The sequence below is a fragment of the Alosa alosa genome, chromosome 9 (assembly GCF_017589495.1).
Source record: "Alosa alosa isolate M-15738 ecotype Scorff River chromosome 9, AALO_Geno_1.1, whole genome shotgun sequence".
Lineage (NCBI taxonomy): Eukaryota > Metazoa > Chordata > Actinopteri > Clupeiformes > Clupeidae > Alosa > Alosa alosa.
In genome coordinates, this window is record NC_063197.1 from 16,742,532 (window position 1) to 16,753,627 (window position 11,096).

Sequence of the window (11,096 nt, forward strand, 5' to 3'; positions counted from 1 at the left end):
AGGCTTCATTGGACACGTACTGTTTCTCACTGTCCTGAAAAGCTCATTGTTTCTGTAACCTCCATAAAATGTTCCAGAAATTATTGGAATGGGGGATGCTGATCAGGAGTTTATGAAATTCTGAGTGGTGTCTGGTGTCATTGGACATGTTTTGACATGCTTAACAAGATGTATCCGATGTTGGCTACAACCTGTTATGTTGGTGGTTTCTCTGTAACCACTGAAAACATAGCTCTCAAATTGCCTTATGCAAGCAAGATTGAAAAAATATTTATAATATTTTACAGTACCAGGAGCTATACATGCTTTCAGTCTTTGTCTGTGCATGTGTGTGTATTTGTGTGCCTGTGTATGTTTGTGTGTATTTGTGTATTTGTGTATTGTCCTGTGAGTGTGTGTGTGTGTGTGTGTGTGTGTGTGTGTGTGTGTGTGTGTTTCCGCAGGTGAAGGCCTCTAGCTGGCAGTCAGTGAAATGTATGTGACAGCAATACCAGGTAGGTATTGGGCAGACTCCCCCAGTAAGCCACTGTTCTGTGTTCTGATGCAAAGCACCGAGGCCAGCCATACCCACAGCCCTATTTAATTCTATCCTGAAAAGTTTTGATCACGTTAAGATATCCATTGAGACAACTCATTGAAGTCAAGCTGGTGTTGGTGCTTCACTATCAAGGATATCATAGTGTCAATGGTGGAGGCAGGATGCAATCTTATCATGTGTTTATGAACTCACGGTACAGGAAAATAAACTGGCGTCATGTACAGTACCAGGGGTTGCTTTGACCTCTGCTGGTGCCTCATTGTATTCTACATGTATGCCACTCACCTGTGCCCCTTCAGGCCTCTCACTTAGTGCAGGGGCAGGTAGGGCCTGATTAGGTTAATTAGTTGATTGCGTACACCTGCATCAGCGCATGGGTATATAAAGGGTTCTCCTCTCCTTCCCATTAGGCATTTTTCTTCTCTCTTGCAGGCACCTGTTTTGATTTTCCTCTCTGCAGGCACTTTATTCTTTCTCTCCCCTTATCTCTCTCTAGCTTTCTTTCTTTGTCTTCTATTTTGCCATCTTACATATTGACACTGCCATTGCTTTTTTAACGCATACACACACGCTAGTCAGCACTCATTTCCCCCTAGACACCTTGTATTTGGTATTATTAGTATTTTTGCTTAATTTCAAAAAATAATAAATCTGAACCTTGTAGTCCGTCTCCCTTTATGTTGTGGGCTGTGAATAAGCTGGCTACATCTAGTAGGGGTCCAGGTAATGACAACTGTTGTTGATTTGATTCGGTTTGATCCAATCCTATTTTATTATTTGTCACTAAATATTTTTTGCACCTAAATGATTCATTTCCTCTCCACTGTTAGAACAAAGGATGATGAGTCTTGTCTGTTGACCTGAGACTGGGGTCTCTGAAGGTTATCTTTCACAACCTTCGCTGGCGATGTGCAAATCTGGTTGGTTCGTGTAACAGTGACCTTTGCTTGGCCCAATTTTTCCCATTTTCATCTGATGAACTTTGAAACTGGTAAACATCAAAATGAAATTCAAATACTTGTCACAGTCTATTTAAGGAATTTGTACTCTCGCTCTCTCTCAGATCAATGGTTCACTCTTTGCTCCCATTTTGTGCTAACGAACTCCCTACCATTTGCTCATGTGTTTGCTGACCAGTAGTCCATTTTTGTGACATGTCATGCGATGGGACTGATGTCCAGCTTGAACTTACCCGTAGCCCACGATCACACCTTGCACACCTTTCAGTGCCTTTCACTCTGGCTGGTGTTGTTATTGTTGCTCCAGTGTGTGTTTGAAAACATGCCATTTTGACCCATCACAACCCTCCTCCCCTGCCTGTCATTTGCTGCATGCATTTATAAGTCACACATAAATCCCACGGGAGGTGAGTGATTGTGGTGACTCCCTGCCACCCCTTGTCCTTCTGCACCCCATCCAAGTAGTCTTTGTTCTCCATTGCTTCACAACAAACTTGTTTTTCCACCGACCAAGGCTGGCAAACAATAATTAACTCAACTAACTGTGCAAAAGGGGGCGTATCTCTCAAGACACCTGCCCTCTGTCAATGTGTCTGTTCCCGTGAGTGTTTGTCTTAGGGGCGTCGGCTCTGGCACATTTTCTCCGATCACGGCCCTGTATCAGAGCGGAGGGGATGGGGAAAAGGGCCAGGTTTTGATGTCGTGTGTACTCAACTCGACATACTCTAGCTGCCTTTGTTTTGAGGATGTGTGCGTTGGCATTTGTTCTTAAAGTGCGCTATAAAAGCTATTGTACATTTCATTTCTTGGACACATAAAAAATCAAACAAGCTTAACTAAAAGAACACACTTTCACATGGTAAAGGCACACAGAGGGAAAACAAGATTAAGCGACAACACACACACACACACTACAAGTCAAACTGTCCAAACCAACACTGTTCAGAACAAAAGACCCGCAGGGCACTCAGGTGCAAGCATGCTAATCCAGTTTATATGTGGAGTAAACAGGACTGTGGTCTGTCCAGAGTACATGATTGACAGGGTGGTGTTGACCTGAATGCTCTTAGGGTGCTTGGTAGTCTACCGTTTCCCTCTCTCTTTCTGTCTGTCTCCACTCTCACTTTCTGTCTATCTCCTCTCTCTCTCTCCCTCTTTCTCCCCCGTCTAGTTTCTCTCTACCTCTCTCTCTCGCTCTCTCCTGGTCCCATCCTGTCCTGTCACTGGAGCTGATGTATGGAATTTGCTCCGGTCAAGTTCCACTGTAGGCTGGCAAGTGGCTGACGAGTGGGCAGGGGGTGCGCTGGGGCTGACCTGGGGTTGTGTGGGCTGGACCAGACAGGGGAGGGCATGCTGGGGTTCACCAGCAGCTGTACGTGCTGCCATACTCTTCATACGTGCCAGCTCATTTCTTTTTAAATGTTTATGTCTTCTATGTGTTTATGTGTTTTTTCTGTTTTCTGTTTATGGTGTGTGATGTAATGTCCTACAACTTACACTATGGACAATTAATGTTGCATGTCTCAATGGAGCAACTAAATGGACGGAAAACAAATTTCGGATCCTGTCTGACAAATAAAGTATTATCTTATCTTATCTTATCTTATCATGCTACACTGAGTACTTGCTAGTGCACAAACAGAAAGGCAGGGACTTCTTAGCACATTGGTGGTGTTTTTCAAAAACAATGGCTGTGGTTGACTGTAGATGCAACTATACAGCTGAGTGTTTGGGAGAGATTTGGATCTCCGTGCATTCTGTGAGATGATGCTGTAGTGAGCTTTGAGATGATGTTTGTTCTGTGTGGGTTTCTGTGTGAAACCGAACACTGAGGACAGGGTCAGCCTTTCTTCAAGACTGGTTAGCTCTGCCATAACATAATAAAGATCAGCATAAAACAGATTTCTGAGACCTATCATTACATTCTTATCTTTTGCCTTTTTATCCCGTTTCCTGTGTGTGTTGTTCTTGCTTTAATTCTATTACATTTTGTTTACTTTATTCAAAATAGGAAATAGAGGAACAGAAATAACTTCTTTATGGATGCATTTGTCACCAAGGCCTTTCTGAAAGAACTTTGAATACATTTTTTGCATTGAATTAGAGAACCATTTCACTTGAGTAAACAAGAACTTCTGAGATGTGTGAATGTGTGTGTGTGTGTGTGTGCATGTGTGCATGCGTGCGTACGTGGATGTGTACGTGTGTGTATATGTGTGTGTATATATATGTGTGTGTGTGTGTGTGTGTGCAAATGTATTTGCATCTACATCCCTGACATAATTACATCATTCTACAGTGTTGTATATAGACATTAACTGCAAGCTTCTACATTGCAGTTTACAAAACATTTGCATGTGATGTGAGCTTGTGTGGTAAAATGGTCACCAAGGGCTGCAGGAAAGTGGTCTTTGCACACCACTGCAGCCACAGCATATTCCCCTGAAACACTGATCGATTAATCCGATGACAGGCCTATGTTTCATGTCAAGTCATGGAAAGTCTGAGTCAGTCGGCAAATAAATGCACATGCTATTCCCCATCATTATCTCCACTTTAACCTTCCAGTTAGAGAGGTGAAGAGTAACCACAGTACTTTGAGGAGCTATTTATTTTGATTTAAAGAGTTATTGTCCTTGCCATCAACTGTAACCAAACAGTGAACAATACAAATCTACAATACAGTACTTGTTTGTTTATATGACGTTTGTGCGCCATAACGACTTTGAGACTCCATGCACTGCCTGTCTGAGGCAGAGGCTCACAGAGGCTAATTACGGTTGGACTCCCTTCCTTGGTTCCTGTAAAGGGCTTTGTTTTTGGACACAAGGATAAATGGAGAGAGAGTGACTAATGCCTGGTACCGCAATCTGAAGGAGAAGAATTATTTTTGGTGTGGAACACCAGTGGACATTTTGTCCGTCTCTGTCTGTCTGGGATTCTTGCAGAAATTTATGCCAGTGTACAGTATTTCTTTGTTCTTTGTTGCGCTATTTCTAAAGATTAGATAGCAAGATTATGCCAGACAAATAATAGAAGTAGTGAGCTAAACAACAGAACCTTACATACAGTATGAACGAGTGTTGAATTCCAAAATCGCCTTTATCTCTTCAGATAACAATCTCTTGCATTTGCATTTGCATCTGTCTTTGCTGAGGTAAAGAATGTGCACTCTTGGATCAGTGCTGAAGCATGCAGCCTTTGGAAGCCTAAATAGCCCAGTTATTGCAATGAAAGATTGATTAATGTTGCTTCTACTGTGTTGAAGCCTTGGTCAGTTTTCACAACACCCTTAGAGATGTGCAGATGACCGGAAGAGAGTGGAGTGCCTGCTATTTAAAAACCCATCCATGAACTTTTCTCTGAATGGCTAAGGTCACGAGTGAAAAAAAATAAACATAAACAACTAACAACTCTAAGATATGGTGTCCCACTTGCCTAGACACTAACAACTCGAAGATATGGTGTCCCACTTGCCTAGACACATTCCCTTTGACTCTTTATTTCTAGGCCGCATTCTTTTCTTTTCATTTTAAGTATTTCAAGTATACAAGTTCAACCTTGTCCTACAGTAACTGCTGTAGATTAATAAGAAAAAAACTGTAACTGTATAGGGTAGAGTGTTCAAGGTATGTATTGCCTTTTATGGGAAGCCACTGATTTCCCTCAGTCTGACTGGCTTTGGAGCAAACATCGTATGAGTGAGGGCATTGTGGCGAGCAGCTGGCTTGGCTGTCTCCCAAGCTTTTTTGACTGCTCTTGGATGTGGGTGAAAGGGAACCTAGGTACCTTTCCAGAGGGTTTCAGCAGATGGTGGACCCTGGACAGACAGTTGTGCTGGCATCCTGCGTAATAGATGAAACAAGCTATTTTAGAGTTTAATGAACTTGACTCAGAAGAGAAATCGAAAGTATCCTATTTAAGACGTGCAGACTGATTCGTTGCGTAACGTGACTGACTCATAGCTCACGGCCCTGCTGGTTTGAGGCAGCCCCCGGAGTGCCGTTGGCCTGGTGTCATATGGAGTGACTTTCCTTTTGTTTCTTGTTCCAGAATGTTCTCACATTGCCCTCCCACCTGTGTATACATTCAGCTGGCATGTTTGTGTACTGAGCTTTTGGGTTGTGATGGTGCTAATCATTTTGTTGTGCGCGTCGTCGGATATGGAGTTTTGAAGTTACTTGAGAATTTTCCACTGTTTACAGATGGTGCTCATTACTTCATATGGACCCTTTCAAGAGAGTTCCATTATCAGCATCATTAGTTGGCCCCACAAGACTTCCTTTTTAACATTCCATATGTTATCTTAATGTAGAGGAAGTAGATTGGGGCCCAAATAGAACGTTCAAGCATTGTTTTTGTTTTTATTGATGAAAGGGTCTATAGAAATGAGACACTAGACCCAACCATACAGACGACCTTAAGACCACTATCAAAGCAACCTGGCTTCCACCAGCAGTGCCACAAGGATGCTTCCATACTATGCCAAATTGATACAGTAATCTGTGCAAAAGGAGCCCGACCAACAAGTTTTGAGTGCATAAATTAACTATTTCAGATTAGTCAGATTAGTTAATTTATTTTCAAAAGGTCGACATTTCTGTATTATTACTGCTTTATTCTAATATTTTGAGATACTAATTTTGATTTTAAGCTGTAAGCCGTAAGCATCAAGATTAAAACAAAAAATGGCTTGAAATATTTCATGTTATATTTAAAAGATCTACAATATGTGAAATATTCATTTTTTTAAAATAAATCACAGGAAAAAATGTACTTTTCCATGATATTCCAATTTTTTGAGATGGACCTGTATATGTCTGATGCAAATTAATAGGCTGGTTAGATTTGATCACCTGAGGATTTGTATTGAATATGACTGAATTGTTTGTGCTGTGGAGGTTTCCTAACATATTGCATTTAGTCATGGACGACACTTCCGTCTCAGTTACATCCAAATCATGTTATATTCGTGTAGAATATTCTGGTTAAGTGAGCATATATTAGAATAGGAATATTTGGTCAGGAAGGATAACCAACCACCAAATGCACAAACAGTTTGTCATAAAAAAACAAGGTTTTAGAGGTTTGGTTCATTTGAAAAACATTACAACTGACTTAAGACTTTACCACTGGTGAAGGTGCTGTTATGTAAGAGGCATCATGCCAGAGTTACAGGAAGAGGCCTTACTGCAGAACTAGCAGGGTGGCCTGGTGTCAAATGAAGAGCTTATCCCTGCCTGTTGATTCCCCTGTAGTGTAAACACATTCCATATTGTTACTTAAAACCTAGACTCATCTGCCGCCACTCATGGTCAATTATATTCCTCTGCTCTACACTAAAAAACCTTGTGTATACAATGAAATAATAGATCCTTGGACTGACATCCCCAAGGTTGGATATTGATCTCTGTCCATGATAGCAGACACTCGCTCAATAACTCAAGAGGGTGGGACTGGAGAGGGACTGTGTCCTTGGGAGCATCCTCTTGATTAGATTAGATGGTCTTCCATGTTGTTTCTGGGGCGTTTGTTTTTGGCTGAGGCACTGTTTGTGTGCAGGGAACCAGTAGTTGAAAGTTGAAAGTATCAAACATGTATGTAGAAAAAGTATCTTCCTGTTGCTGCAACAGAACACTAAATCTAACAAACTGCAGAGGCTACCTCATGAGATCTAGAGATGAGGAGGCTCACCATGATTTCGCTGCTTATTTTCTTAAACCAAATTTACCAAATAACCCTCATGCCAAAAAAAGGTTTTGAAATGATGAGGGAGGGTCTTTTCTCATGTCTCGACTGAACTCGACTTTTGTGGATGTCTAGAGTCTTGCCAGGCTGATGATCCCCACATAGTCACACCACTCCTTTTATATATAAAACTCACATTTTCTATGTGCAAGAAGACAAAAACAGCATGAGTCAGTTATGATAGTATGCCATTGTGTAGTTAGATACATTGAGGAATTACTATTTCTGTTGTTGCCGCATTTTCGTGTCATTGTGTACATCATAGTCAAATTTGTCTGCAGAGTCATCAGGTCTGTTGGCTTTTACGTTAGTTCATGAAGGAGAGAGCACTGTTGTGTTATGTCTGTAGATGGCCTTCCAAGTTTATTCATAGGCTGTTATCGCCACTCTGGCCTAAAATAATAAACATGATTTGTATTCAACGACTCACTTTAGATATCCTGAGTTCTATGCAGGTCAAGGGTTGTGTTGTGGCATGAAATGAGATGTTTGCAGGTGCACGGTGGCCTTCACTAACAGACAGAAACATGCGGATGTGAACACACACACACACACACACACACACACACACACACACACACACACACACACACACACACATATACACACACCATGACACAACTGTCAACTGCACAACTGACCCTCTTTATGGAATCAGAAAAATGGAAGAAGCATTTTAAATTTAGAAATAAGAAACCTTAGAGGCTAGGGACTGTGTGCAAAACAAAGTCCTTTCAAAATCAAGACCTTCTGCCTTCTGGCAGCTCACAGCATGAACTGTGTTTGTTGTTGGCCTTCTGCATCTGAATAACAAGAGAGAAAAAAAATCATTCAAAATATTTTTGTGCATTAGTAGAATAAAAACAGTCCTTGAGGCCTAGACAACACCCAACTGTTGGCTCTAAAATGCTTCTTATACACAGTGCTCTCACCCTTCATCTCCAGACGGCAAATAAAAGGTGCCAACCAGCACCCGACCGTCAGAGTTACCCATTATCCCTCTCAGTGATAACTCTGTGCAAACAGATTAATTATCACCTATGCACCATCTACACAAAGGACATCATAGTAAAAGGGTGATGTGAATGACATATAGGGTATGCCAATTAAACCCAGCTTTTAAACAACAAACATACATTACTGCATGGGTTGGGTGACTTAGGTGTTATGGCCGTGCTTGCCCCGGTAGATGTGGCTGGCCACCGCGCTCCAGACTGTCCACCTGTTCCTGCCCCAGATTCCTCTATAGGTTTAGTTTCCAAGCTTAGGTCTGTGAAAACTACAGTACTGATTCTTAATTACAGATTTCTTTGAAATACTTTGCAAGAGGGTCACTAGAAGTAACAGAAATATTATCCTGCTCATTGAACCCTTTCACTTGTCAGAGGGTAGCCATATATGACTTTTGCACCCCTGTGAGAGGTATAGCAGTGTGTCACTTAAACTGTGTTATCTCTAAATGAGTAACTGTGACTTTGAAACCAATAGGTGCTGCAAAGTAACAGGACTTGTTTACATCCTGGAGAGCACCTTCAGTGGGGGTCTCAGCAGGGGTGTCTATCTTGACGCGACCCTGACCCCATATGGTCCAGGGGGACGACCTTTTTTTCAGTCATGCTGCAGCTGTGTTGTTAATGGCTGCTATAGGAGCCCTATATACAGTGTGTACCAAGAGTGTAGTATATCAAGTTCACTATACTTTCAAAAAAAGACATTGGGTCAGTTTAGATGCTGATTATGCACAAATGTGACCCACCTGACATAACATGGCATGGATGAAAGTAAAGATGAAGAGTTAATTGTAAAATTGTTTTCCAGCAAAGATCATAGGTAGAAGACTAGAGTAATTTGCAGATGCAGTCACTTGCTTGGTGTTGGAAGAGAAGCAAGAATTTTGTTGCTGTGTGATAGTGTCGGGGGTCCCCTGTATGAATAGCGGCTTGCTGAAAATGATTTGTTGACACCCTCATGACACCCTCTGAATTGTTGAAGTGCGAGTATGGGGGTAGAGGTGCAATTGAAAGCATGTGCCATGTTTACCATGGTGTCTCCTTCCCTCTACTTATATACACTGCATGTTGAGTATGTGGTGCTCTCTGCCAAATCTTTGTTTGTGGGCGAGACATCATCTCATACTCAAGTGCCTTGTGTATTGCTGGATTGTTATGTTAAAATTGATTTTCTTTTTTGCTTAATTGATAGAATTTGGATAGGTATTGTCATTCAACTTCGTCGTGAAATTTCTACCTTCCTTTTCACAATTTTGTGATGTCATAACACTCAAAGGGCCTATTTCATGTTTAAAGTCAAGAAATAACAATAATTTTGATCAATTGTGATCACTTAAAAGTTTCCTAGATACTTATACATCATATTGCAATGGCAATGTGCACAGTATAGGGGCGCTGTGGAGCTGATGATGCCTTTATTGAATTGTACATCAAATAAACAGTTGTCTAAAGACACAAGTTTTCAACCAACCAAAGTCCCTCAAAACACTGCATGGAAATCTCATTTCATCCAACACGTTACAGCCAGACACAAGTGAACTTTGTCTGGTATGATTAGACCTTTATATCATACCAAATCTTGTGCAAATCTGAACAGATTATTCCAAACATTGCCTGCGTTCAGGTGTACTTTTTGACCACGTCCAAGTTCATGCACTAACATGATACATGTGTGAAATGTCTGAAGACATGCATGTGTCAAATGCCTTTAGTTTCAAGCACCACAAGAGCCTAAAAATGAAGTGAATGCGCTACAAAACTATAACAAGGGGTCACAAGGTAATGTAGGACCCTTCCACTACTGTGCAAATCACAGGAGGGCAAACTCTGTAGTGGGGAATTGGGAGGCATGGCATCGTTAGTTTCAAGGGAAAGTGTAATGGGGGCTAGAGTGACACCGGGCCATGGTGAAACAGGAGCTGATGCTCTTCTCTAACTTCATACTCTCTGTGAATGAAAACAAATCCCATGCTCAGGGTCTGTTGTTTACACATCAAACGTTTGTTTGCAAAAGCAGACATCTTCAATTTTACTTAATATTCAAAAACATAATATTGTATTATGTAATTTAGGTCATATCAATCAAACTAATCAAACTAATTAAACTTGGCTATAATCAAGAGAATCCAACTAGTTTTTCTGGTAAAATTAAATGTTGATATTATTGATATTACAATTAAGTTTCTTAAGTTAATTAAATTTCCCCTTGGGGATCATTACAGTATCTATCTATTAAATTCAATAAATAATACATTCACAGTTAAACGATTTGTCAACACTTAATCCCTTTATTATTTATTAATACTACTACTACTACTACTACTACTACTACTAATAATAATAATAATAATAATAATTTCTATATATTCCCAACAGTGGACATCAGCTAATTAACACCAGGGTATTGCATAATGTGTTTGTTGTAAGGATTGGCAAGATAAGGCATGTTTATTTATATATTGCTTTTCTAGGACAGCACAGATCAGTGTTGTTGTCATAGCAGAACATAGCCAGTAACTTATTCTGATCTGAAACGTCCACTGACAATAAAAGTTTGAAGACAAAACATTTTTTGACATTTTACATCTGTACTATCAAAATCTGCCAAATATATCAAAATTAATATTAAACTCCTGCAAAATCCAATTCTGGAACATAGTGCGCTAGACTATTACTTGACCCTCATCAAACAGGCTGGTCACATCTCAACTAGTGGTGGATATTACATGCAATCTGTATAAGCCTGCAGTGTGTAGCATTCTTACAATATCACCGGACATAGGTATTAACCTTTTAGGACATAAGTGACACAGGCAATAGGCTACAATCGGTATTATGTAT